At 34.6% G+C, this 26,486-nt stretch overlaps 1 protein-coding gene and 1 long non-coding RNA gene across 2 annotated transcripts in view; one reads left to right on the plus strand and one right to left on the minus strand.

Annotated features, from left to right (window-relative positions):
- LOC145255823 (uncharacterized) overlaps positions 1-8,670 on the minus strand; it is an 86,600-nt gene extending 77,930 nt beyond the window's left edge. Inside the window, exon 1 of the long non-coding RNA XR_013863907.1 lies at positions 8,541-8,670. This is a non-coding gene — a long non-coding RNA (uncharacterized LOC145255823). The remainder of the gene's footprint in view (positions 1-8,540) is intronic.
- LOC145255822 (uncharacterized) overlaps positions 1-26,486 on the plus strand; it is a 382,839-nt gene that overhangs the window by 140,592 nt on the left and 215,761 nt on the right. The gene's annotated exons all lie outside the window — the stretch shown is intronic.

Genomic DNA, 26,486 nt, shown 5'->3' on the forward strand with positions numbered 1-26,486 from the left:
AAATATAAGCACACGCATAAATATGTACAGCAAATGCACATACGTAAATGGGGGAAAAGCACATGCGTGATCACACATACATATACATATATATATATATATATATATACATATACATATATACACAAACATACATATACAAACACATATATATATATGTACACATACACAGATACGTAAAAATACACGCATATATACATATATAAACATATATGCAAGTACACATACATCCAGATGCAAACACTTACACATACATATATATATACATATACATATACATACATATATATACATATAAATATAAATTAGCTGGGAGGGGGGGGAATTGAAAAATATTTTATAAATAATTTTTAAATTTTCAGGCGTTGTAGTTGAAGGAAAGAGAGAAAGAGAAAAATATAAATTAATGAATTATAAGTTACAAGTTTATTTTACTAATATAGAAATAGGTAAGAATATCAGTAAGTTAATCAAATAATAAAATTCATAAAATTATTAGGGAGATATTTATAATAAGTGAATAAAACACATACACACAGAAAAACACACACACAAAAATACATGTAGAAGATACGTAACCAAATACAAATATATATAAAAAAAACACATACATATACACACATATAGAAGATACGCACAAACACAAATACATATATATACATACATATACACACACATATATATATACACACATATAAATACATACATACACACACATATACATACATATACAAACACACACACATACACACGCACACACACACACATATATATATACATGTGCACATATATATACACATATATATATATATATATAAATTAGCTGGGCAGGGAGAAATTGAAAAAATTAATTTTTTGTTTTTAATTTATTATTTATAGTTTTTTGAATTGTCGGGTGTTAAGTTGGAAGAAAGAAATGAGAAATAGAAGGGTAAATAGGTGAATTATACGTTATAGGTTTATTTAATAAAGTAAAAAAACTAAGGATATAAGTAAGTTAATTAAATAATAAAAATTAATATAATTATTAATAAAATGTAGATAGTAAGTAGATAACAAAAACACACAAATACATACACATGAGTACACATGTAAAAAATACACACATCAATGGGGGAGAAGCATGTGCTTGAGTATATGTACAAACACAAATACGAAAAATATGTAAATAAGCTTCGTGTTAAAAAATATGATAATTATTATTGAAAGAATTAGTAAGAGGTAAATATAAGAGAAAAGCGTATTATATATGTTATATGTAGATGGTAAATTAAATAATTAATTAAAATAGAAGGTAAGTAAATGATTAGTTGTTAACAAGTAGATAATAGACCGAGAGGCAAGTCGAAGGATACCAATTGTGATAAGTACGTAATTGAAATAATAGAAATCGAGACCTGGTTATGGAAATAGCCAATAAGAGACTATGGGGCGAGAACCTTTAAATAATGACATAAGGAGTAATTAAGGCAAAGGGGGGGTACAAAAATGAGTTTGGTAAAGAGAGATGTAGCTAAAAAATGGTGGGATAAATAGGTGGGGGTTCTGTGGAGGGGTTCTTTTAAAATGAATGGGGGACTATATAGTTTAGGTTGTAAATAGGGTGTGTGTAATTCGTTAGTGTTAGATTTTAGGGGTGGGTTATAGTTATTATTAGAAGGGTGAGAAGTTGCTTAAGAGGTGGGATTTATAATGTTTACAATTAAGTGAGGTTTCAGTTTTTTTATTTAGAAGTTTATCTCTATCTCTAAAATTAGTAATCAGTAAATTTTCAGTTAAGCATAAATAACATGGGGAGTTTAGTGATTTACAGGTACTAGCTCTATTAAGAATTTCCCAGCTAATAATTGGGGTGAGGTTGTTTCGGGTAAGTAGTAGATAGTGGTTAGTTAATGAAGTACTATTTGGGTGGTTGGGGTTATTTAGGGAGCATTTATGCACTCTAAATCTGTCTTTGAACGTGGTGCTTGAAAGGCCAATGTAAAATTTTTTGTTTTGTGGGTCTTCAGCAGGGGCAATAGTTGCTTTGTAAACCACATTTGTTGAGAGACAATTTTGCTGGAGCGGGCATTGGGGTTTGTTAAGGCAGTTACAATTATTTTGACCATTGTTATTATAGTTGTGGTTATTTAGTATTTTATTGTTGTGTTTTTTAATTTTATTTTCTAGATTATTTGTGCAACTGTAGCTAAGCTTAATAGTGTTCTTATTAAAAATTTTATGTAGAATATTACTAGGGGGGAAGTGGTGATTAAGAAGCATGAAGAATTTTTTACCTAATTTAGTTTTTATCATATTATTATAGGGAGGGTTAAACCAGAGGACTTTGCGGGATCTGTTATTCCTATTTGTATTGTTGGGTTTATTAGGGTCCAAGTATGTAATATTAGGGTTGGAATATCCAGATTCCTTTAAAGCATTTTCAAAGAAGGGTTTGTGTAGGTTAAAAATGCTGGAGTTAGATGAGTTTGTGCTAAGCCTTTTTTCTATTGATTTAGGGATATGTTTAATATTGTTATCAACAAAAGTAGCGTCTTTTAAGTTTAAACTGTTAAAAAACACGTATATAAGAATTTACACATAATTAATATTTAATTATAAACCCCTCTCTTTTTTTAATACACTCCTACTACTTTAAACTCCAACATCCTCTCCCCACCACTCCCCCTTCTTTTCTAACTCCCCTTTATCTACGATCTTTCCATTTTTATTTGACTTTATAACTTAGTCCATCTATGAATTCTGATGATGCTAGTTGGATTTTTCCTCTCTTTGAGGATTTTCCTCTAGTTGAAACAATTTGTAAACTCATTCTGGACTCACAGTAATAAATTTCCTATATACTGCTCTGACTACACATTGAGCACTTTAGTCCGGTTTTTTTTACCACTGGTAAATAAATATATATATATATATATATATATATATATATATATATATATATATATATATATATATATATAAACTCCGCTCTTTAGACTGTTGTTCTAATTCCTTTAATATATATATATATATATATATATATATATATATATATATATATATATTTAAAGTGATGGTTGTGTAGTTCCAACGAGAGAAAAAATGTATATTTAAAAGAGTGTAGCCATCAACAATTGTGGGGTTTTTTTTAAAGGTTTTCATCATATTTTTATTTTAAAATATTTTTATAACGCGTTTCGAGCTTAGGGTGTGCTCTCTTCAGATATTTTCGTAAAAAGTTTTTCTTTAAAATGGGAGTTTGTGGATATGCCTCCGCTGATATTAAATATGTTTTTCATAGTGGTGCGATGCGTGTGTTCAGTGTTTAGACGGTCTGTCTCCAACTTTAAGTGTTTCACTGTGACCGGTCAAAGTTAGTTTCAAAGAGTGTTTTTTAGTCCATATGGTGAAGGTTTTTATGGCTTCTTTAGGGTTCTTTTTTAAAGACTTTCTTTCCCCATGTATAGCATACACTCACACACAATCCCATACGCATACATATATATTCATGTACATACTATACATGGGGAAAGAAAGTCTTTAAAAAAGAACCCTAAAGAAGCCATAAAAACCTTCACCATATGGACTAAAAACACTCTTTGAAACTAACTTTGACCGGTCACAGTGAAACACTTAAAGTTGGAGACAGACCGTCTAAACACTGAACACACGCATCGCACCACTATGAAAAACATATTTAATATCAGCGGAGGCATATCTACAAACTCCCATTTTAAAGAAAAACTTTTTACGAAAATATCTGAAGAGAGCACACCCTAAGCTCGAAACGCGTTATAAAAATATTTTAAAATAAAAATATGATGAAAACCTTTAAAAAAAACCCACAATTGTTGATGGCTACACTCTTTTAAATATATATATATATATATATATATATATATATATATATGTATATATATGCATATATATATATATTAAGGGAATTAGAACAACAGTCTAAAGAGCGGAATTTATTTTAATGTATTAATAAATGTATTAATGCAATTAAAAGAAAACAGTGCTCGTTGTAATGTGGATATATAATAACATCGATAGGCATAGATATACTAGAGCTATTTTAATATTGAGTAAAATGATTCATAATTTTGAATTAAAAAAATCGGTTTCAAAAGGAAGAAAAAACAAAATCAATAAATTGTACGATTAAAAACATGCCAATGAATGGATTAACTATGATTCTTACAGGCTTTACATGCGGTGAATAAAAGATATATCTGCCGTAAAAAAAAAATGCTAGTTTTATTTTTGGTGTCTTTAAACTTCCACCCACTCTTTTTGCTGATGAGGAGACTTTGTTTTATAAAATCAACTGATAAAATTATTGTTCAAGACGTATTGCATATCTCAATAAAACATCGTTTCCGAAACGATCGTACAATTTATTGATTTCGCTTGTTCTTCCTTTTTAAACCGATTTTTAATTATAAATTATGAATCATTTTACTCAATATATATATATATATATATGTGTGTGTGTGTGTGTGTGTGTGCGTGTGTGTGTATAAATTATTATAGTTAAACTTTTGGTCATTTTAATTCGGAGTAAAACATTTGCAACAACCTGCTGATTACAAAATGTGCTATTATTTTTCTCCATACCCATTTGCTACCCTATTACAAAAAACAGACACACATATATTTTAGCTTTATATATAGAGTTATATAAATAGTGACCTCTTCTTTGTTTTCGTTACGCCATCTACTTATAGCATCGTTTTCCCCTCAAAATCCGAAAGGAATGATTTCATCTGCGGATAGTGTCTTGATCTCATTCATATTTTGCGAAAATCGATCGAACAATGTTTGCGTAATCCTGTGAATTACAAAAAAGAGTAAACAAACAAACAAACAAACAAACAAACAAACAAACAAACAAACAAAACAGAAAAACACAAATGATAAAAATGCGTAAGTCTCTCTTTCAAGTAGGTAAAAAAGGTGTTTCGCTCTTTTCGAAAAATCTATAATTACAATACGAGGTTCGACAAAAAACAAATCAAATGCATTTTCCAATGCGTTATCGAATTTTCAGATTTGCCTTTAAAATGCAGTCAAAAGAAAACGAAAAGGCGTATTCCTTATATGTGTTGGTTAAGCCTACTTGTTTCGCAAGGGATATTTTACAGGGTGGAACGGTAATATTTTCGCCCTAGAAAAGACGACATGATTCTATTTCCGTTTAATGAAAACTGGGGTTCTTTCTTTTTGCAGACCATCTACTAGTTAGCAAGTTGTATACAAATCACCAGAGCGATAGGAGCCATCTATCATGTCTGAAAGTGACACAATGTTTAACGCGCGAGATCGGAGATGCGCCGCTGTACAACTCATACTCTCTCCCGATCCAAGTTATGACAACAAGACCATTGGCAGCATTCTCAAAATGCAAATCTGGACGGTTTAACGCTTCAGGGTACAACTCAACGAAGTTTCCTGTCACCTCATAATTTCATCACACATCTTCGAAGCCGGCTTGAAAGTCAATACCAAGTTGTACCTAGATGTGCTGAAGAGCGTAGTGATCCCCTAGTGTAATTAGGTAGCTACTGATAGACTCAAGGTGTGGCAACAGGACTCGGCGTCGGCCCACAAGTCCAAAGAGACCCAGACGTGGCTTCAGAAGGAGTGCTACGACTTTGCACCCTTCTCTCACTGGATAACTCCTCCCCCGACTTGAACCTGCTGAACTACTTCCTTTGGTCATACGTTGAGAACATCACTAACATGACCTCCCACAAGACAAAAGCCAGCCTGATCTTTCCCATCCGCGGAGTATTCGCCGGCGCTTGTGGAAAAAGCATGCTCCCAGTAGTAGGCCCGTATCGATGCGGTGATCGATACTGAAATGGATGTCAGCTTTACTGCATAATCAAGTCACCTGAATTGATTTTTTAAAATCAAAGTTTAAAAAAAAAAAAAGCTGTAGTGTTGTTTTCTTTAGGGCGACAAATTCATCGTTCTACCCCGTATTGATATTTATTGGTTTCCTCACGAGAGAAAAATTCGACACGAGTTCGTTTTTAATTTTGGGGAAAACCGGCCTCCTCTCTGAAAAAGAGGCACTGTGGAAATGGGCAAAAATAAAACTTGCTTTCGTATAGAAGTGTTACCCCTACAGTGACAAAGTACAAATTAACTTAAGTGTAATATCAAAACAGATATTGTATATTATTTTTTTGTTTTGAATTCTTTTGCTTCATATTTTGTATATTTATTTTTGTGGAATGCTCTCCTCATCTTCATAGTTTTTTGTTATTTCGGGGCCCATGGCACAGTGGATAGAGGCGTTGAGTACTACTGTTCCAGGTGTCTGAAGATAACGGTTTCAATCCTACGCAAAGCAAGACAGAGGATTAATTGGCCAAAACGTGGTAAGACGACAACATATATGGAAGGCGGTAATGACCGGGGATATAGTTACAAGACTCATCATTCCTATCACGTCGCGGTTAACCATCTGAAGAAGGCCAGAGGATATGTTAGTCGAAACGTGGTGAAACAACAATTATAAAGATGAGAATAACAGCCCGCAAAAAACAGTACATAGATACTATCTAATCATAACACACCATAGAAAATACTATGTTTTTAATTAAAAGAATGGTAATCGCATATCAAGGCCGAAAACCACTCTCTCTCTCCCTCCCCCCTCTCTCTCTCTCTCTGTATATATATATATATATATATATATGTGTGTATGTGTGTGTGTGTGTAATATATATATATATATATATATGTATAATAATAAATATTGTTATTTTCGTTATGGGAGAAGATGAGTTCTGGCTGTGTATGACTTACAAGGAGAAACTAAAGAATGGAGGTCAGTCGAGCACACACACACACACACACACATACACACACACACACACACACACACACACACACACACACACACACACACACATATATGCTCTATCTGGATCATTAGATCGAGTACACTTACTTGGTAATGGAGTATTTTTTTAGTGGTTTTGTGATCATTTTTCGTTGCATCTATTGCATGTAGTTTTCTTTTTTTTTTTTACCTACTTCCGGTGATACGAGATTAAGTAGTTTGTTTCACGGCAAGTGTTATTATAATTCAATTTATTGTTTTCTATTGAATGTTTTTCGCATCATTATTCAGTTCATATTTTTGACACGTACGTATCATTTCTAGATTTTAAAGTCATATTTTATACCTTGAGTTTAATGCTTATAGTTTTTTGCGATAAGGTTAACCTTCTACATTACAACCCTGTAGCTATTTTCTTTTTAAGATTCGCAGTAATTTTTTATAATTCAATTTTCAAGTTGCCTATATTGATATCGATTAGTCTAATTTTCAATATTATAATTTAATTAAATTTACCAGAGTGGTTAATTTTCGAATTTAAACGCTCGTCATTTAACGCCGGTTTTTCGAATTACGCTACTGGTTTTATTTCCATTGTTACGATAGTAGTGCTTCCCTTATATTAAAAAAAATGCATGGGTTTATAATTCAATTTGTTAAAATATTAGCGTCTTAATTCACTAATCAAATATTTTTAACATAAAAAAAAATCAACTCTATAAAAGTTTAATTTTTGTTTTATAAGCGATACATATTTGTTGCTTACATAACTCCCGAAGTTAAGCAATGATGAGGCTGGCCAGTACTAGATGGGTGACCATTCTGAGAATGCTAGGCGCCATATGCGTTGGAAACAACTCTTGCATCTAGTATCACGCTTGGTCGTCTTTGACCTGTCTTGCCACCAGGATCAAATGTTTCTTGACGAGAGAGTGTGGTTAATGCAAACCAAGTCAAGCGCAAGTCATAGCAAAAAAGAAACAAGGGGAGATAACAACTATTTGTAAATACGAACAACTGTAAGCAGGCCTTTATAGTCTACCATAGGTGGTGAAATATCACGTTACGACAAATTGCCGAAAGAAATTATCGTATTTTTAGCGAAATGCGCAGTTATTTATTGATTTTTTTCATTTTTGGTATCGATTCTTCAAAGCATTTCCTATTTAATGGTATATAAGAATATTGGGCTCACTAAAAGAAAATTATTAATTTATTTTTCAAAGATTTAAAAGTAGTGTCTTTCGTAAAAATAATGAAAACATACATTTTTTTTGCTAATCTGAAAGAATAATCGTTATTAACATATGCAACGAATTTCACGCTTCAAAACACAAAAGATGAAAAATTAAATTCAAAATTCAGATTTTCAACCTTTATATCTGATAGTGCGCAGTTCTTTTTTGTTTACTTGTTTTATCTACAAGCCTCATCCTCCCCACAATACGATATATTTTGTTCAGTTTCGGCTGATTTAAGCATATTTGTAACCACAAGTAAAGAAAGCGGGGTTTTGTAGACAATATATATATATATATATATATATATATATATATATATATATATATCGATTATAAAAAAATACAGCGTCATTAAGTTTATTCTTCACTGAATAATCAGTGAAACTTTCGTATTGATTGGATAATTACTTAATTTTTCGTAGATTTTTAAATAGAAACTACGTAAAAAAAATACTTACCCCCTCCTTCCGTTTTGGTTGTGCCTATGGAGAATCTTCAAGTGAGTAGTCTGGCTGTAAACCAATTGAGTCAAGCTATAATCAACAGACAGCGTGCTAATCAGAGCGTTTTTCAAAACCTGCAAAGTTGAAATAAATTTATAATGAGATGCGGCTGGGTTTTTACTGTTATTCTTCTTTTTTACTTAAAGGTTCTAGTAGGGGAAAAATGGAGACAATCCAAGTATGAATGATTTTTTAAATTGAATACTTTCTCCGCCTTTCTTTGTCTGCTTTCCAGCTGACTACAAGATGGCCGTCTTCAAGTCCAACGTAAACAACTCCTTCATGACCCATCCTCTTAAGTAATCCAATTTACCAAATTTCCACTACTAAAGATTACTATGATATTGCCCCGTTGACTACTGTACACTCATTTATCCTTATCCTTGAGTAGCCTCCTGGCCTTGTAATGAAGTCCAATTGTGGCTTTGTTGCTGTAGAGCTAATATATGGTCCTGTTCAGTTCTTGGAGGTCCACCCTTCCAGGCTTTACTTTCTCCCTGAAAAGGGGTTATGTTTTTGCTAATTGCTGGGACGCTCTAACTGGGAAATACCACCGGGCTGGTCAGGCATTTTTTAAAAACCAGAATGTACGCTTATGTTTCTGTACTTGCTTTTCAAAACCACACCTGATCGTGTGTTTGACCTTTTTGTAAAAAAAAAAAAGGAAGAAAAGCACTCAATTTATCATGTAAAAAGAGACAGACCCCAGTAATTAAATAGATAAGTTTGAAAATGATATTTGAAAAAGTATAGAATCGAACGCAGTAAGCAGGAGGTAAAATATAATAAAGATATTCAATCTAGGAATGCAGCGACTATTCATTCTTTTAGAAATAACTGGATATTAAAAATGTCAGTTAAAAGAATGGACAATACCAAGTTGAAAATAAGGATTAACAAAATAGGTTAGATTTTGAAACAATTCATTTAGGAATTTCTTTGTTACCAAAACGTGATTAAATGCATGGTAATTTGACTACGTGAAGGACCACGCCTCTTACGTCATAAAGAAAGTGGGGATTCCAATATATTGGGATGGGTTTGCGTCAGTTAGATATGCAGAACGAGAGAGTCAGAGTCAGACAATGTCAGAGAGCGACTTAGTCAGAGTCGAGTCGGTCAGACTGGGAGGCGAAGTGGAGGGGAATGAGACCATGTGATCGTTAAAGCTTGAATTCCTGACATCATCTCATCCGGATGAAGAATAAACAGATCATTTATATTTGTAAACTTTGCCGTCGTCATTACAACTGAAAAGTTAATGTGTTTTTGTCTACCATCTCCCTCTAAGTATAATGTGTCCCCACTATCATCATAAATAATGACTCTCCCCTCAGTCTGTGTTAAAAAGAACTATTACATCAAATCCCTCAGCACCGTATTAATAATAATAATAATAATGAACAAATAAGAATTGTCTCCGTTTACAAACGACGTCGTCGTCGCTGTGTAGCAGTGTCACATAAATGTCTCGTCCTCTGATATATATACGTCCCCGTTATACTCTTTGATGTGTCGTCTCAACATATACCCTGCTACACAACAAATTTAAAAGACATATTTCATTTTTCTTTAGACCAAAGAACAATGATTTTTTTTAAATGGATTACTGTAATTCAATAAATATTTCGGTAAGCAACGATTTCTGTTGCGTTACTTCATTATTTTATTGAAGCCATGTTTCTGAATTTTTTTAGATGAGGATTAGTTATTCGTATCACTTGGATGTTCTCATCTTGAGTGTGATTTTCACGACGTTTCGGTCGATGTAACCTTCGTTCTTCTTCATGTGTATCTTATCAGACTCGGCAATCTTTTTGTCGAACATGATAATCTGCACGCGATTTCGAACGGACCTCTTTATTTAATCCACTGAAAGCATTTGTATGAGCCTTTTTTATAATAACGTGCGGCGAACTAAGTATTATGTTATCCGTTTTCAGTAATTTGCAATAGTTGTTTTTTTGAGTGTTACACGCACTAAGGATTAAACCTTCAACCTCTGGACGTATGTAACCCTCAATTGAACTTTACCAAGTATTTTATCCAAGACGTCTGGAATCTTCATTCGTCAAGATACACCTGAAGAAGGTCGGAGGTTACATCGACCGACACGTTGTAGGAATAACACTCAAGACGAGAACGATAGTCACACGAATCAAAATAACACGGATTCATTGAACTTTTTTTGTATTACCAAAACAGTTTGGTTTAAAAAATTCATTAAAATTTGGATTGTCTCCCTTTTTCTCATTATAAAGTGTAAAGGTATTTCTATAGGAAATATTCAGTAATATAGCTCAATGCGTAGCAGAGCGGTTGTGAAAATTAGAAGCACTACGTAATTCGAAATTGTATCTTGGGGCACGCGCGCACTACAGATTAAACTTTCAACCTCTAGAAGATTGTCATCCTAAATTGAACTTTTTCAATATTTTATCCACTACATCTGGGATCTTCCTTCGACAAGATACACCTGAAGAAGGTCGGAGGTTACATCGACCGAAACGTTGTAGGAATAACACTCAAGACGAGAACAATAGTCAGAGGAATCGAAATAGCAAATTGGTGGTGGGGGCAGTCATGGCCGCCAGTGAATTACAGTGCATTTGTATTAACAAGTTTACGCATTTATTGAACTTAATTAAGATTTCCGATGGAACCTAAACTCAAAGACATTGTAATCGATTTGAGACCGAAAGACGATTAAAAGCCAGATGTAGTTTTCTTTGTTAATTCTAACGAAAATGGATGGAGACGCAGAAAGGGCGTGGTATTATAGAAAAGTCACCTCCCCCTCCCCCAACGACCGCCTATTCATACTTTTATAGTCTTATAAATGCCACATAGACGGATTGACTGCCTATGAAGAAGAAACGCACGTGCTTCGTATTGACCGATTATTTTCGTTTGTGGCGCTTTTCCTATTGGTGGGGAAAAATACAACACAATCGAAAAGATCAAAATTACAAGACGGATAATGGAAAGGTTTCTAATAATATCAACTTCGTCGCTGTTTTGGAGCCGTTTGAGACTCTGACTTCTTTGCTCTGTATTGTACTAAGAAAAGACTAGGAGCAGAATAAGAAAAGGAGAGAGAGAGAGAGAGAGAGAGAGAGAGAGAGAGAGAGAGAGAGAGAGAGAGAGAGAGAGAGAGAGAGAAACTCCGGTTTAAGAACTGATAGATTGAGATTTGTGGGACAGACAGATTTTTTTTTATGGAAATCACTCCAGACAACGCATGAAGCCACTTGAGCTAAAAAATACTAGTTCAAAGTCTAAAACTTGCTAAACCTTGCTAAACAATAAGTGCTAGGTAGAATAGATTCTGACCCAGAAACAGCAATTCTAATTATTATAAAATTAGAAGAAGATAGATAGAGAGAGAGAGAGAGAGAGAGAGAGAGAGAGAGAGAGAGAGAGAGAGAGAGAGAACTTATGAATGAGATTAAAACAAAAAAAGAAAAACGTGGGAGAAATAGATTAGACAATGGTAATCAATACGAAAATTACCGCGCTGAGAAGAAATAAACAAAAATAAAAAATAAAAAACAAAGATAAACAAGCATAAATAATCAAAACCAAAATAACAGCGCTTTTATAAATGTTTGCTTCAGTCTGGAATACGTCTTTGACAATCAGTCCGACATTGGCTTCGTTGCTGTCAAACTAAGGCATGGTTCTCTTCAGCTCTAGGAGGTCCAGGTCCACCCTCCCAGGCTTTACCTTCTCTCTGAAAGTGGGGTATGGTATTGATAATCGCCTGACGCGCCTTAACCAGGGAATGCCGCTCAGACTGCTTTTTTACACCCGATTGCGCTTATCCTTCTTTGCTTGCTTTTCGAAACCACACCTGACCTACCCTGATGCTACTAGATTAGGCTGTCCGAAGATACTGACTTCCTGAACCAGAATTTAACAAACATTGATGGTATTGTTTTCTTTCTTTCCCTTTGCAAAACTCAATCATGTTCTGCAAAGCAAAAAAAAAAAAACGACTTTCTTTTTACAAGACAAACAAACCAAACCCTATGAATAAATATTTGACGATATAAAGAGCTTGAAACATAAATCTTTTTCCCAACATTATTGTATTCGCCATCAAATAATCCAAAAGGGTTGATGTGTAGTAAAATCAAATAACCAAACCAAACCTGCGATGTAAATATTTGTACCTGTCGGGGACACGTTCTTGACAATCAGTCCGACTGTGGCGTTGTTGCTGTAGAGTTAAGATATGGTTCTGCTCAGTTCCCAGGCTTTACTTTCTCCCTAAAAAGGGGGTTATGTTATTGCTAATCGCCTGAGACTGGGAAATACCACCGGGCTGTTCAGGCATATTTTTACACCAGAACGTACGCTTATCATTCTATGCTTGTTTTTAAAAACCACACCTGACCTTGTGTCTGACCTCCCCTTGAGAGGAAATAAATAAAATAAACAAAGCTTAAAGGTATTATTTCGATTCTTCAGGATGCTTTTCTCAACTTGAGAGTCATTTTCACAAAGTTCCGACCGATGTAACCCCCGACTTTCTTCAGTGGTTTCTTGTCAAACTTGGGAATCTTTCTGTCTTCTGATACATATGAGAAGATGAGATAGTTTAAATATGATCTGATGCTTTGCTTCAATTGGATGCTTAGTTTCACCATTCTTTCTCCTCCTCAGTCCAACACTTTTTCTTTACATGGGGGTGACCGTTATCAAGGCCCAGAGGCCACTCGATGATAAGGGTTAATAGGAATATATTAGTCATTGTGATTTTAGCGTAGTAAACATTAGTGGGAATTTTGTAACTTGGATTACTTAGGGGGACGGTTCAATAAGGATTTGTTTACGTTGGACTTGAAGACAATCAGATTGCAGTCAGCTGGAAAGCAGGCAAACGGAATAGAGTTCCACAGGCGAGCAGTTCTAAGAAAGAAGCTCTGTTTATGGAATCTACGTTTAGGTGTAGGCACGGATAAAGAGTGTGGGTAATTGTTGAGAGTGGTTCTGGCAAGACGAGTGTTTTTCGTGAAAGTCTAGCGAGGGGGGGGACCAGACATCGAAGTTAAGATGAGCACCTGCCATAACAATAAAATAAGGATAAAGCAGGGACAGGCTCGCTACGTCTCTTCTGTGGGAAAGGGGTTGCAGAGAAGAGAAAAGGGCATCCCCACTAAGCTACGAAGTCTATTTTGAACTCTGCCAAGACAGGATAAGCTGCTTCTAGCAGCTCTTGCCCAGATGTGACAACAGTACTCCATCGTTGGCCGAACCTGGCTTTTATATAGGTAGAGAATTTCATCAGCAGTGAGATATTTACTGGAGCGGTAGAAGGATCCCACCATCTTTCCAGCGACTTTGGCAATTGATTTGATATACGTGTCCCATTTCAGATTCGGAGTAAAGATCAAACATTAAGCCTCCCCAAGACGAGAGCCATTCATTTCGATTGATGGCAGCTGGGCAGCAGAGCATTGATGATGTAAAGATAGAAGCTTGGTTTTAGATGCATTAAAAGTAACCAGCCACTTCTTTCCCCATTGTACCACGTGCTAAAGATCAGAGGAGAGAGAGAGAGAGAGAGAGAGAGAGAGAGAGAGAGAGAGAGAGAGAGAGAGAGAGAGAGAGAGAACTTGGTCGTTTACGGTTTCGAAGTGCTTTTTATAGATGGTAGTGTCGTCAGCATGATCTAAGGATGTGGTCTGGAAGATCATTGATGTAGATCAGGAAGAGAGTTGGACCCAGGATGGACCCCTGAGGGACTCCAGCATTAATACTGAGAGCCTCTGATTTCTGCCCATCAACTACTACTCTTAAGAACCTATCAGAGAGAAATGATTTAATAGTTGAGAAGACATTTCCGGCTATACCATGACTCGAGATCTTGTGAAGTAGGCCTTTATGCCATACCTTATCAAAGGCCTTTGATATGTTAAGAGTAATTGCCCCAGAAAGGAAGCCTCCATCTAGGGATTCGTCAATCCTATGAGATATAACTGTAAGCACATCTGCTGTAGATCTGGCAGAACGGAAACCATATTGCATGTCACTAAGAAGGTTATTTTTGCTGAGATGGTTGACTACTTCCTTGTTCAGCACAGATTCCAACAGCTTACTCATGATGTATTGGAGACTTATTGGTCTGTACTGAGAGGGAGATGAGCGATCACCTGAGTTCTTAAATACAGAGCATACTGATGAGATTTTCCAAGGTGTTGGGAAGCATTTCTCCTTAAGACAACGCTTAAATAACTTGGTAAGTATGGGCACTAGTTCCGGTTGAAGCCTTTTGAGCACTATGACTGGAATGCCGTCAGGACCAGTTGCTTTACTGGAATCAAGGTTTTTTATTAGCTTGGCAACATCGCGTACAGATATTTGTATGTCACTTAGAATGTTTTTTGATATACAAGGGAATACTGGGGGTTGGCGGCCTTGGTCGTAAAGGGTAGAATTAGCTGCAAAGTTCTTGGCAAAGAGATTGGCTTTATCTGATGCTGACGATATTAACTCAGGTCCACTGATGATAGTTGGGATAGATCTCACACTTCTGTTGAGGATTCTGTTTGCTATTTGCCAGAACTGATGAAAATCAAGCCGCTGCTCAGTTACCTTGGACTTGACAGACTGAGCATATAACTCTCTTGCCTTCTTTATTACTTTTTTACAGTGGTTGCTAGCAGTCCTGAAAGCGGCTTTAGTCTCAGTACATCTATTACGTTGGAAGCAATGGAAAAAGTGATTTCTGTGCGCAATGGCAGCAGCACATTCTGGGGAGAACCACGGCTGGCTGTTAGGATTTTGCCGGAACCTCTTCGAGGGTATGAAACTGTCTATACCTACAGTTAACCATTCCGTCAGGTCTGATACTATAGAGGACACACCCTTTTTAAACATGGCACACAGAGGCAAGGCATATAAATGTACGGAAGCTATCACAGTCAGCCATAGAATATCGATACACTGTACGATGGAGAGGTATGTCTGAGGACCTATTACATTTTGTTTTTATCTTGACCGATACAATAGAGTGGTCGGAAGATCCCAGTGGGGACTGAACGGAAGATGAGCACAGTTCAGGGCAAGTTGTAAGAAAGAGGTCTAGGAGACTTGCATACTGACCGTCAGTGTCGGGAACGCGGGTGGGTTCTTGGACAATCTGAGTGAGGTTATAAGCAATGGAGAAATCGTGGCAGAACCTCCCCTCGTCATTGGTCTTGTTAGACTGGTTAACCATTCCACATTTTGAACATTGAAGTCCCCACAGACGTGGATGTTAGCCGAGGGGTAATCAGATAGGACATGGTAAATTTTCTCAATTATGCTATTGAGGATAGTAATTCCACTGTTGTGGGGACGATAGAGTGCAAATATAAACGCAGCAGTGTGAACAAGTGCAACTCGGAAGCACATGTAAGGTAAATTAGGATATTCTCTAGAAAGCTGTCTTTAATGTAGGCATATACTCCATGCCCATGGCGATTTTGAGGGTCAGAGAACATGATGGTTAAAAAAAATATGACTGATAGTTATAAAACTATAACATACATCCAACTAGTAAGGAGACTCGACGTTGTCCGGGATAGAATGATGATCAACAACTGTTTCACACTCCTAATACTTTTATGCCATAAAAATCGGTGAAATCGACCTTTTTTCAATCAGATAGATTGGTTGCCTGTTCTAGTTGGGGATCCATCACGATGAATCGGTAGCAAGTTTCACATGCCTCCCCACAGTGACTTAGTCAACAATAATGAGTCACAGGAAATGGATGTTTTTAGAACACTCCTTACTCTCCTTGATTAAAGGATAGGAAGTGAGGAAGGTACTCTTTAAATCTGCTTAAGATGCCCTTTACTTTGTTGTTTTTTGTTTATCTTTTATGTTAAATTTTGTTTTAGTTATTAATTTTGAATTGCGTTTCTTTAAAAGCATCCGTTTCCCGTGACACATTGTATTGTAGAAAACCTACCGTTTATTTTATCAAATTATTTTTATGTAATGGTATAATGAACGTTTAAAATGCAAAAGTCAAGTATCATAGTTTAATTATGCTCTAAACACAAACATTCATTTAAAACGCGCACCTGTCATACCAAAGAACTTAATGTTAATTTTATATGCTGAGCCTTTATGCTTGTGCGGTAATAAAACTTCTCAAATTCACTGGTGATGTTAGGCTGTATAAGGCGTTAACTGTAGTCAAAATCGCCTGTTCCTTCTTTCATTAGATTTTTCGATTATCGATCAACGATATTTATCAAAGACATTCGATACACAACCTGTCTAAGAACACTGTATATATAAAACTAGCAATATCACGTCTGTTAGAGAGAGATAGAGAGAGATAGAGAGAGATAGAGAGAGAGAGATAGAGAGAGAGAGAGAGAGAAAGAGAGAGATTGGAGAGAAGAAAATAAAGTGGGGCAAATTAAATTTCAGATACATTTCTTCACCTTATACAAGAACTTTCAGATAGGACAGAGATTCACCAGCCCAAATGAGACAACAATACTCCACATATGGTCTGAGAGTAGATTCGTAGAGATAGAAAATGGCCTTAGGTGTGAGAAAGTGATTTAGAGCGATAACGATTTACTTTACGAGAAGCGGAAAGAGAAATGGATCTAATATATTGCCTCTAAGAAAAATTTGATGAGAAAGTTTCTTAACGCACAAAAGTTTAAATACAATGTGAACAAACATCTCGCTGCTCAATTCCCTACTTAGAGTGTCCTTGGAGGCATGATCCAGAATTCACAGGAGTCTCTTACATTTCAGTGACAATCTACCTTGTTTGCGATGAATAGAAATAAAATATGATGTAAAGCAATATATATATATATATATATATATATATATATATATATATATATATATATATATATATCAACCACTTCATTTCATTTCAATGAGAGTTTTTTGAAATTCATTGAATTACAATTTAATGTATACATATATATATATAGGGGGACCATAAAAACAACAAAAAAAAACAAAAAAACAAAACGGGCCCTAACTCTAATTAGGCCCCGTTTCTTAGTGTTTTGTCCGAATGAAATGAAACCTTGGTCATAACTAGTTTATTTTATTCAAAACATTACATCAAAACACTAGGGTCTTTGGCCTTTTTTCTCCGTTCTACAGCATATGTTCTAGATTGCTTTTGGGTCACCCTATATATATATATATATATATATATATATATATATATATATATATATATATAATATATATATATATATATATAATATATATATATATATATATATATTATTACTTTGAAATTCCCTTCCCGTTTCCTACTTCCCCAATTAAGTTTAAATGTAATGCGAACAAACATCTCGCTTGTTAACTTCCCACTTAGAGTGTACTTGTTAACATGGTCTCTAATTCACAATAGCCCCTTACATCTCAGTAGATATTACAAATGAATAGGAATAAAAACTGACGTAAAGAAAGAGAAAGAGGTTATCGTGAAGAAACGGCTGGATATACATACATGTTTATTATTACGTTTTTATGGAAATCGCTCCAGACAAGGCATGAAGCCATTTTATGAAACGAGCTAAAAGCAGTTAAAAAACAACGACAAAAAAAAAACTATCCAACAATAAGTATTAGATGGGTAGATTCTGACCTAGAAAACGGCAATTCTTCTTCCTTTGTCAGAAACATCGCTCATGGAATGTGAGGACGAAACAAAGTAAGGGCAGCGAAAGATGGCTGACGGAACGAGAGCATGCCACCCCTGTTGATTAAATAAAATGGTTCCGTCCGAAATTCCGTGCAGATTCTCGGGTTTGACAGAAAGATTCAGGAGTTTTACAAGATACACCTGGAGAAAATCGGATGGTACCTATTTACTATGCCCCCCGACGGGACAGAATTAGACACCAGGGTCGTTTTTTTACCGTGGAGAAAAGATGCAAAAATAAAAAAGATTGTCTCAGTCGTGAAGGACTGCTCCTCCACCGAAAGAGAAAAAGAAATTGAAGTGCAGCATCTGAAGAACAGATACTACACCTTTGAGGCATTTATTTGTTCCCCCACTGAGCAAATTAGGCACAAGGTCGATTTTTAAAATGAGGAGTGAAGGGGAAATGGGGACCGACTCCCCGGGGAGTAGGGGAGCTGGATAGTGACAATTGGTATGAAGTGTTGCCCCTACATTGACCAAGGTCTTATATGTGGGGTCGCCCCCACATATGGCCTTTGCTTGCAGTATCTGCCGGAACAGATACTACACTTTGATCGTGGCCAAAATCGGGTGGTAGCATTCAAGATGACAACAGTAGCACAAAAGGAACATGATTTTTTTTGGGGGGGGGGTCGATTGGAGATTGAACCCCGGACCATTAGCAAACGCCTTTACCGTCATGCCAAATGGATCGATCATATTTACGTCGTACACTACTTGATTGATATAAAGATTTACCATTTCGAAGGATATCTTATGCTTTTGCGACGTTAGTTTAAGAAAGTGAAAGCGAGTTGCTATTCAACGGAGAGGCGTAAGTTCTCATGTAATTTTCTTTTTTCCGAGTCCGAGGGGAAAAACGCATGTGGCAATGAACCAAACCATTTTCCTCCCACATTTTATTAATCAAAGGAAGTTATTGAAATTCTTCTAATTAATAAGAGAGAAATCGAAAGATCCGCGACCTTCGCTTTTTTTTTTTTGTATTACGTCATAGAAAACGGAATCGAATATCATTCCCGTCTTCGTTACGGACTGAGCAACTTCCTTGCTTATCGATTTTTCGTCTCTGAGAAAGAAAACAACGCATTTTGAAACAAGGATAAAGAAACGAATGTTTTTATTTATTAAAAGTATCAGTTTTCTAGCGGAAGTATCTGCCTTTGCCCGGGTGTCGAATTCGGCGAATTCATAGAATTACAATAACATATAACAATATCCATCAAAAAAGTCCTTTCACCACCACCACCACCACTACTACTACTACTACTACTACTACTACTACTACTACTACTACTACTCACGTACACATATGAAGTACCTTGAATAAATTTCCAGACTTTTTTTCGTATGGGCAATTTTATTGATAGTACTCACATGAAACTCTAGTCCCCATTCGAAGTAATCTCCTCCGGCTGCAATACACTTGTTGTTCCGTTCCAGCAACTTCTAGAAGACCTCGTAGAAGTCCTCTCGCGCGAGCGTGTCAATGACCCTCGTCACAGCCCCTTTCATCGCCTCAGTTGTCTCATTACGACAGCCTCTAAGGTTTTCCTAGAGCTTAGAGAATAACCAAAAGTCACAGGGAGCAAAGTGTGGACTATAGGGAATGTGAGGAGATGTCTTGATACCCATCTTGGTCAGATAATTTGTGACAGGGATGGAGCACCCCTGGGACAAACTTCGCGCAAATCTTCCGCATCTTCAGTTCCTTGCAAATAATTGTGTTTAAAATTCCCACAATGACATGAAACTGTGCACTTATTGTCGCTATAGACACACGGCGGTCCTTATTCATGAAATTCTTTATTTGGCCAATCAACGCTGGTGTTCTGACTTCCTTAATACTCCCACACCTGTCATCATCCTTCACAGACTGATAAATTGGTCAGTCATCTCGTAAGATGTCTAGCAATAACATTTTCACCCCAAACAAGGCACATTGCCATTTTGATGTAGGGGGCTACTATCAGGGACACAAGGTACAGAAGTACTATGTGGGGAGTTGGGCAGCAAGATATCGGTTCACGTTACACTTGAACTTCTGCATGCCAGTACAGTTGGAGAAGCAGGAACCCGGAAGGGAATTCCAAAGTCTAGCGGTTCCGGGGAAGAAACTACTGGAGTAGAAGGCTCTCTTACATCTAGGGATCTCTACTCTGAAGGGGTGGGATTTTGCTGCTTTTTGGGTTTATCGGGGGTATTTACGTCGAGGGGGTACAAGTTCTTGCAGTTCGTCGGAGCATTCACCGTTAAAATACTTGTAGAACAGGCAGAGGGATGCTACATTTCGTTGATGGGACAGTTCAGGACCTATCAGGTTGGCGTCTCTCTTCTGAACCTTGTCTAAGAGCGAGAGACTAGTAGCAGATGCACCAGGCCAAATATGACAACAATACTCCATACATGGGCGAATGGTGGCTTTATAGAAGTATACCATACTTTCGGGCGTTAATAGCTTTCTAGCACGGTAGAGAGAACCCACCTTCTTCGCAGCGGTCTTGGCAATGTTCTCAATGTAATTGTTTCAAATCATGTTTCCTGTGAACGTTATGCCGAGGAGTTTAAAAGATGTACTTTCAGAGAAAAAGTCATTAGTCATTGCTATTGGATGTAGAGAAGGCTTCTTGTGATTATTGAAAGAAGCAAGTTTAGTCTTGGCAGCATTTAATGTGACGATCCATTTTTGTCCCCATTCCACTACAGATCGGAGGTCATCCTCTAGTGTTTCTGCCATTTCTTTAAATATGTGTTCATTTGTTTTCCTGTCGTGTCTGTTATAGAGCGTGGTGTTGTCAGCATATATAGCCATCTCACAGACAATTTTGTCAGAGAGGTCATTTATGAATATTAGGAATAACAGAGATCCAAGAATAGACCCCTGAGGCACTCCCGCATTTGTAGCATATTGTTTAGATGTACGGCCGTCAAGGACAACCTGGACTTTTCTCTTATCTAAGGATTTAATTATGTTATGTATTCTTCCAGTGATACCGTAAGAACTGATTTTCTTGAGAAGACTCTCATGCCATACCCTGTCAAAAGCCTTAGATATATCTAGAGCTGCCGCTCTACCCTCACCCGCTTTGTTCAGTGAATGGTATATATGTTCTGAGATTACAGTTAGGAAGTCTGCTGGTGAACGGGCTTGCCTAAATCCCTATTGTTGGTCAGTCAAAAGTTTAGCATCTGTAAGATGATGGACTAGAGCTTGGTTAATTATGGTCTCAAATATTTTGGCGAAAAGTGGGAGGAGGCTAATGTGGCGATAATTTATTGGGTCAGTTCTTTCACCAGAATTCTTGAAAACTGGTACTACAGAAGTAGTTTTCAAGCAGGCAGGAAAGCAAGATTCAGTAAGGCATTTGTTGTAAGTTTGGAGAGAACTGAAGCTACTTCGGCGGCCGACTTTTTTAATAGCACAGCCGGGATGAGATCAGGTCCACATGCTTTTGCAGTGTCAAGCTTTCTTATGATAACAGGCACCTGAGAAGGGGTGATTTTCAGATCATCTAATGTGGCGTCTATCCGCAAAGGAAAGTCAGGGAGGGGTTGGTTAGCAGGGTCCAGTGTGGAGTCGAAGGCAGACCATCTAGCAAGCATGTTAGCCTTCTCAGTTGCAGAGCAAACAACCTCATGATTGTTGGATAGTGGGGAAATTGTTGATTGCCCATTATTTACTACACTGTTGTAGATTTTCCAGAGGTCTCGGCTTCCTAATTTCTGTGCTTTGATGCGTTTTTTAGTGGTTTCAGTAAATTCTCTCTTAGCAGTCGCTATTTATTTCTTATAGTAATTTCTGGCTTCTATATACTTCTGTCTGTTTGACCTGGACTTATGTCGGTTAAATTTGCGGTACGCATACTGCCTTTGCACTATGGCAGCTGCACAAGTAGAAGTAAACCATTGGGGAGAGTGGGGCTTTCTATAGAAGTTGCGCTTATGGAAAAGTCATGATCCCAGTGTCGAGGTGGTGGTTGAGGCTGAAGGCAGCTACATTGAATATATATCAGTTTTACTACATAACCATTTTATGTGAATTGATTTTTTCAATAAAAGTTTTAAAATATATTTGTAGTGTTGTTTTCTTTAGCGTGACAAATATATCGCTCCATCCCGTAGTTATTGACTTATCACGGTATTCATGCCATAACTTCGAGAATATGTCATCCAATGTGGACAAGTCAGTTCCAAGTAAAAATTTCACCCATCCTAAGTTCATCAGGTTGAGATATGCAGTCAAGCGACTAACTTATGGATCTTGTTTTGAAATGTATTTATAATCTCCAACGTAGATTCTGGTTTCTTTAATGTATTACGAGGTCGACCCAACAACCCGTTTCTTTAATATATTACGAGGTCGACCCAACAACCTGTTTCTCTGTGTGTCCTTGTTTGTTGTTCGAGTTGCGCGCTTCTTTCGCGCATTCCGAGGATTGGCGTATTTGTGGGCAGCCAACTGTGGACGGAATTCTTTTCTGTTTTTTTTTCTTCAAGTCTAAATCCCATTTACTAAGTCAACCACAAATGAAATTTTGCGAAAGAAAAGAAAAGAATGCGTCCATTCAGTGTACGTGTTTTACGCTGGAAATGGTATTTGTCACTCGCGCGCTACATACGAACGGACAAGTATCATTTTAATCAAATGCTATCAAATACGAATAAAATACTATTTTAAACTTTATATATTAGTGTTAGGACGATTAATAGGAATCGGAATCGGGAATCGTAAACATCGGAGGATTTTGGAGTATCGGAATCAATATTGGAATCGGAAAATATTGCGCCCATTTTCGGATGGCAAAACAATTCTTTTTAATTTGTTTATTTGATTTTGTTTGAAACAAAATCTTCCACTGCTGGCAGTAATAATAAGCCATAATTAAATAATAATATTTCATAATAAAATAATAATAAGTCATAATAAAATAATAATAAGCCATAATAAAATAATAATAAGTCATAATAAAATAATAATAAGTCATAATAATATAATAATAAGTCATAATAAAATAATAATAAGCCATAATAAAATAATAATAAGTCATAATAAAATAATAATATTTCATAATAAAATAATAATAAGTCATAATAAAATAATAATAATAAGTCATAATAAAATAATAATAAGTCATAATAAAATAATAATAAGCCATAATAAAATAATAATAAGTCATAATAATATAATAATAAGTCATAATAAAATAATAATAAGCCATAATAAAATAATAATAAGTCATAATTAAATAATAATATTTCATAATAAAATAATAATAAGTCATAATAATATAATAATAAGTCATAATAAAATAATAATAAGCCATAATAAAATAATAATAAGTCATAATAAAATAATAATATTTCATAATAAAATAATAATAAGTCATAATAAAATAATAATAATAAGTCATAATAAAATAATAATAAGTCATAATAAAATAATAATAAGCCATAATAAAATAATAATAAGTCATAATAATATAATAATAAGTCATAATAAAATAATAATAAGCCATAATAAAATAATAATAAGTCATAATTAAATAATAATATTTCATAATAAAATAATAATAAGTCATAATAATATAATAATAAGTCATAATAAAATAATAATAAGCCATAATAAAATAATAATAAGTCATAATAAAATAATAATATTTCATAATAAAATAATAATAAGTCATAATAAAATAATAATAATAAGTCATAATAAAATAATAATAAGTCATAATAAAATAATAATAAGCCATAATAAAATAATAATAAGTCATAATAATATAATAATAAGTCATAATAAAATAATAAGTCATAATAATATAATAAGTCATAATAAAATAATAATAAGCCATAATAAAATAATAATAAGTCATAATAAAATAATGAATGAAATCTGTAGATCACCTCACAAACGTGTTTTTACGTTTAAGAAAATATCTGCACATTTAACATGTGTTTTACGGTAATCGGGGAAAATAACAATTTTATAGTAAAATATTTAAAAATTTATAAAGAATCCGAATCATTAATCATATTGGAATCGGGAATTAAGCAATGAATCAGTAAATGTATCGGACTCGGGGAAAAATATTGGGATCCTCACGTGCATACTATAATTTTTTTTGTTCATATTACCCCCCCCCTCTTAAAAATACATCTTTGTTATATATGGGACGTGGAATTGCATTCATCTGCAAAAGATCTAGCTCATTTGCATATTCTTTTAAACATTCATCTATATATATTATTACGCGTGCCGCTTCGGCCGTTATCATGCTTACCATCCCTTAAAAGGAAAGTGGAATATTCCAAATGGCAAATAAACACTTGAGTTTAATAAAACAAAAATAAATTGGTGTCACTGAAGTAAAACCCAGCCACATTCTGATTGACTGATGAAAACCCTGGCTACATCTCTGATTGACTAAAACAACTCTTGCTACCAATGAAAAAAATATGGCAGTTTTAAATTTCTGTTCAAATGTATCTCCTGGTTTTAATACTTGAATAATGTACGTATTAGCATTTATTCATTAAAAAAACTTATAGGAAGAAATATGGAAATAAACCTCAGATGAGGATTCTGTTGTGTAAATTTTAAATGAACGTAATAGATTCTGTTTAAGAATACGTATCGGGTAATTTTTTTTTATCAGATTTTCAAGTTAAATTCAATTTTTACCGCATCTTTTTTTTTTAAATTGTTAGTTGAAAGTATAGAATTATTTTTTTTCGAGTTATATCGATTTCATTAACACGGGCTTCAATGGCCTTTTTCGTAATGTTACTGAAATATTAAAATATAAAAAAAAGTACAGAATTTCTGGTGCTTGTGCATCTATGGTATAGAGTTATTTTTAAAATAGTATTTTAGAGTTATATTCGATTTTTACGATATTTTTGCTTATTAAATTGTAAGGTAAAAGTACAGAAAAAAGTTACAAAACACACACCTTCTCATGCGAAGAATGACTTACTAAATAATAACGTTATTATTTCAGCGCCGTAACATAAGTGAATAAGTAGCAAATATTGTTGTTAACATCTACGATGCTTTATTTTGATGATAAAACAGCAAAAATAAATTCACACATTTATCCTTAATACTTTAGTTAAGGTATTTTCGTTTACATAAAATAATAATTCTAAAAAAAATAATGGATCCATTATATTTGTTAATAAATAAATACTGAAAATTTCATTAAAAATGGTTGTTAATAAATAAATACTGAAAATTTCATTAAAAATGGTTGATAATAAATAAATACTGAAAATTTCATTAAAAATGGTTGATTTCCTGAATTTTAGTGAATTTTTAAATTAAGGGGAGGGGTCAAAATGTTTATACATTTTAGGGATCGGCCATTCATTTTGCACGAACCTTAAGTTTCCTCTGTTAAGAATGGATTTTTAATTAATATTTTAAATTAAGGGGAGGGGTCAAAATGTTTTTAAATTAATATTTTAAATTAAGGGGAGTGGTCAAAATGTTTTTAAATTAAGGGGAGGGGTAAAAATGTTTATACATTTTAGGGATCGGCCATTCATTTTGCACGAACCTTAAGTTTCCTCTGTTAAGAATGGATTTTTAATTAATATTTTAAATTAAGGGGAGGGGCCAAAATGTTTTTAAATTAATATTTTAAATTAAGGGGAGGAATCAAAATGTTTTTAAATTAATATTTTAAATTAAGGGGAGGGGTCAAAATGTTTTTAAATTAATATTTTAAATTAAGGGGAGGGGTAAAAATGTTTATACATTTTAGGGATCGGCCAGTCATTTTGCACGAACCTTAAGTTTCCTCTATTAAGAATGGATTCTTAATTAATATTTTAAATTAAGGGGAGTGGTCAAAATGTTTTTAAATTAATATTTTAAATTAAGGGGAGGAATCAAAATGTTTTTAAATTAATATTTTAAATTAAGGGGAGGGGTCAAAATGTTTTTAAATTAAGGGGAGGGGTCAAAATGTTTATACATTTTAGGGATCGGCCATTCATTTTGCACGAACCTTAAGTTTCCTCTGTTAAGAATGGATTTTTTATTAATAACGTAATTATTTCAGCACGGTCCGTATTCTGCAAAATTTATTATTATTATTATTATTATTATTATTATTATTATTATTATTATTATTATCATTTAATATTATTGAAAACAAAAAATGTGATACCACTAAAACGAACTTTAAAAAAATTCTATTTAAAATATC

The sequence above is a fragment of the Euprymna scolopes genome, chromosome 31 (assembly GCF_053919585.1).
Source record: "Euprymna scolopes isolate OS-2025 chromosome 31, ASM5391958v1, whole genome shotgun sequence".
Lineage (NCBI taxonomy): Eukaryota > Metazoa > Mollusca > Cephalopoda > Sepiida > Sepiolidae > Euprymna > Euprymna scolopes.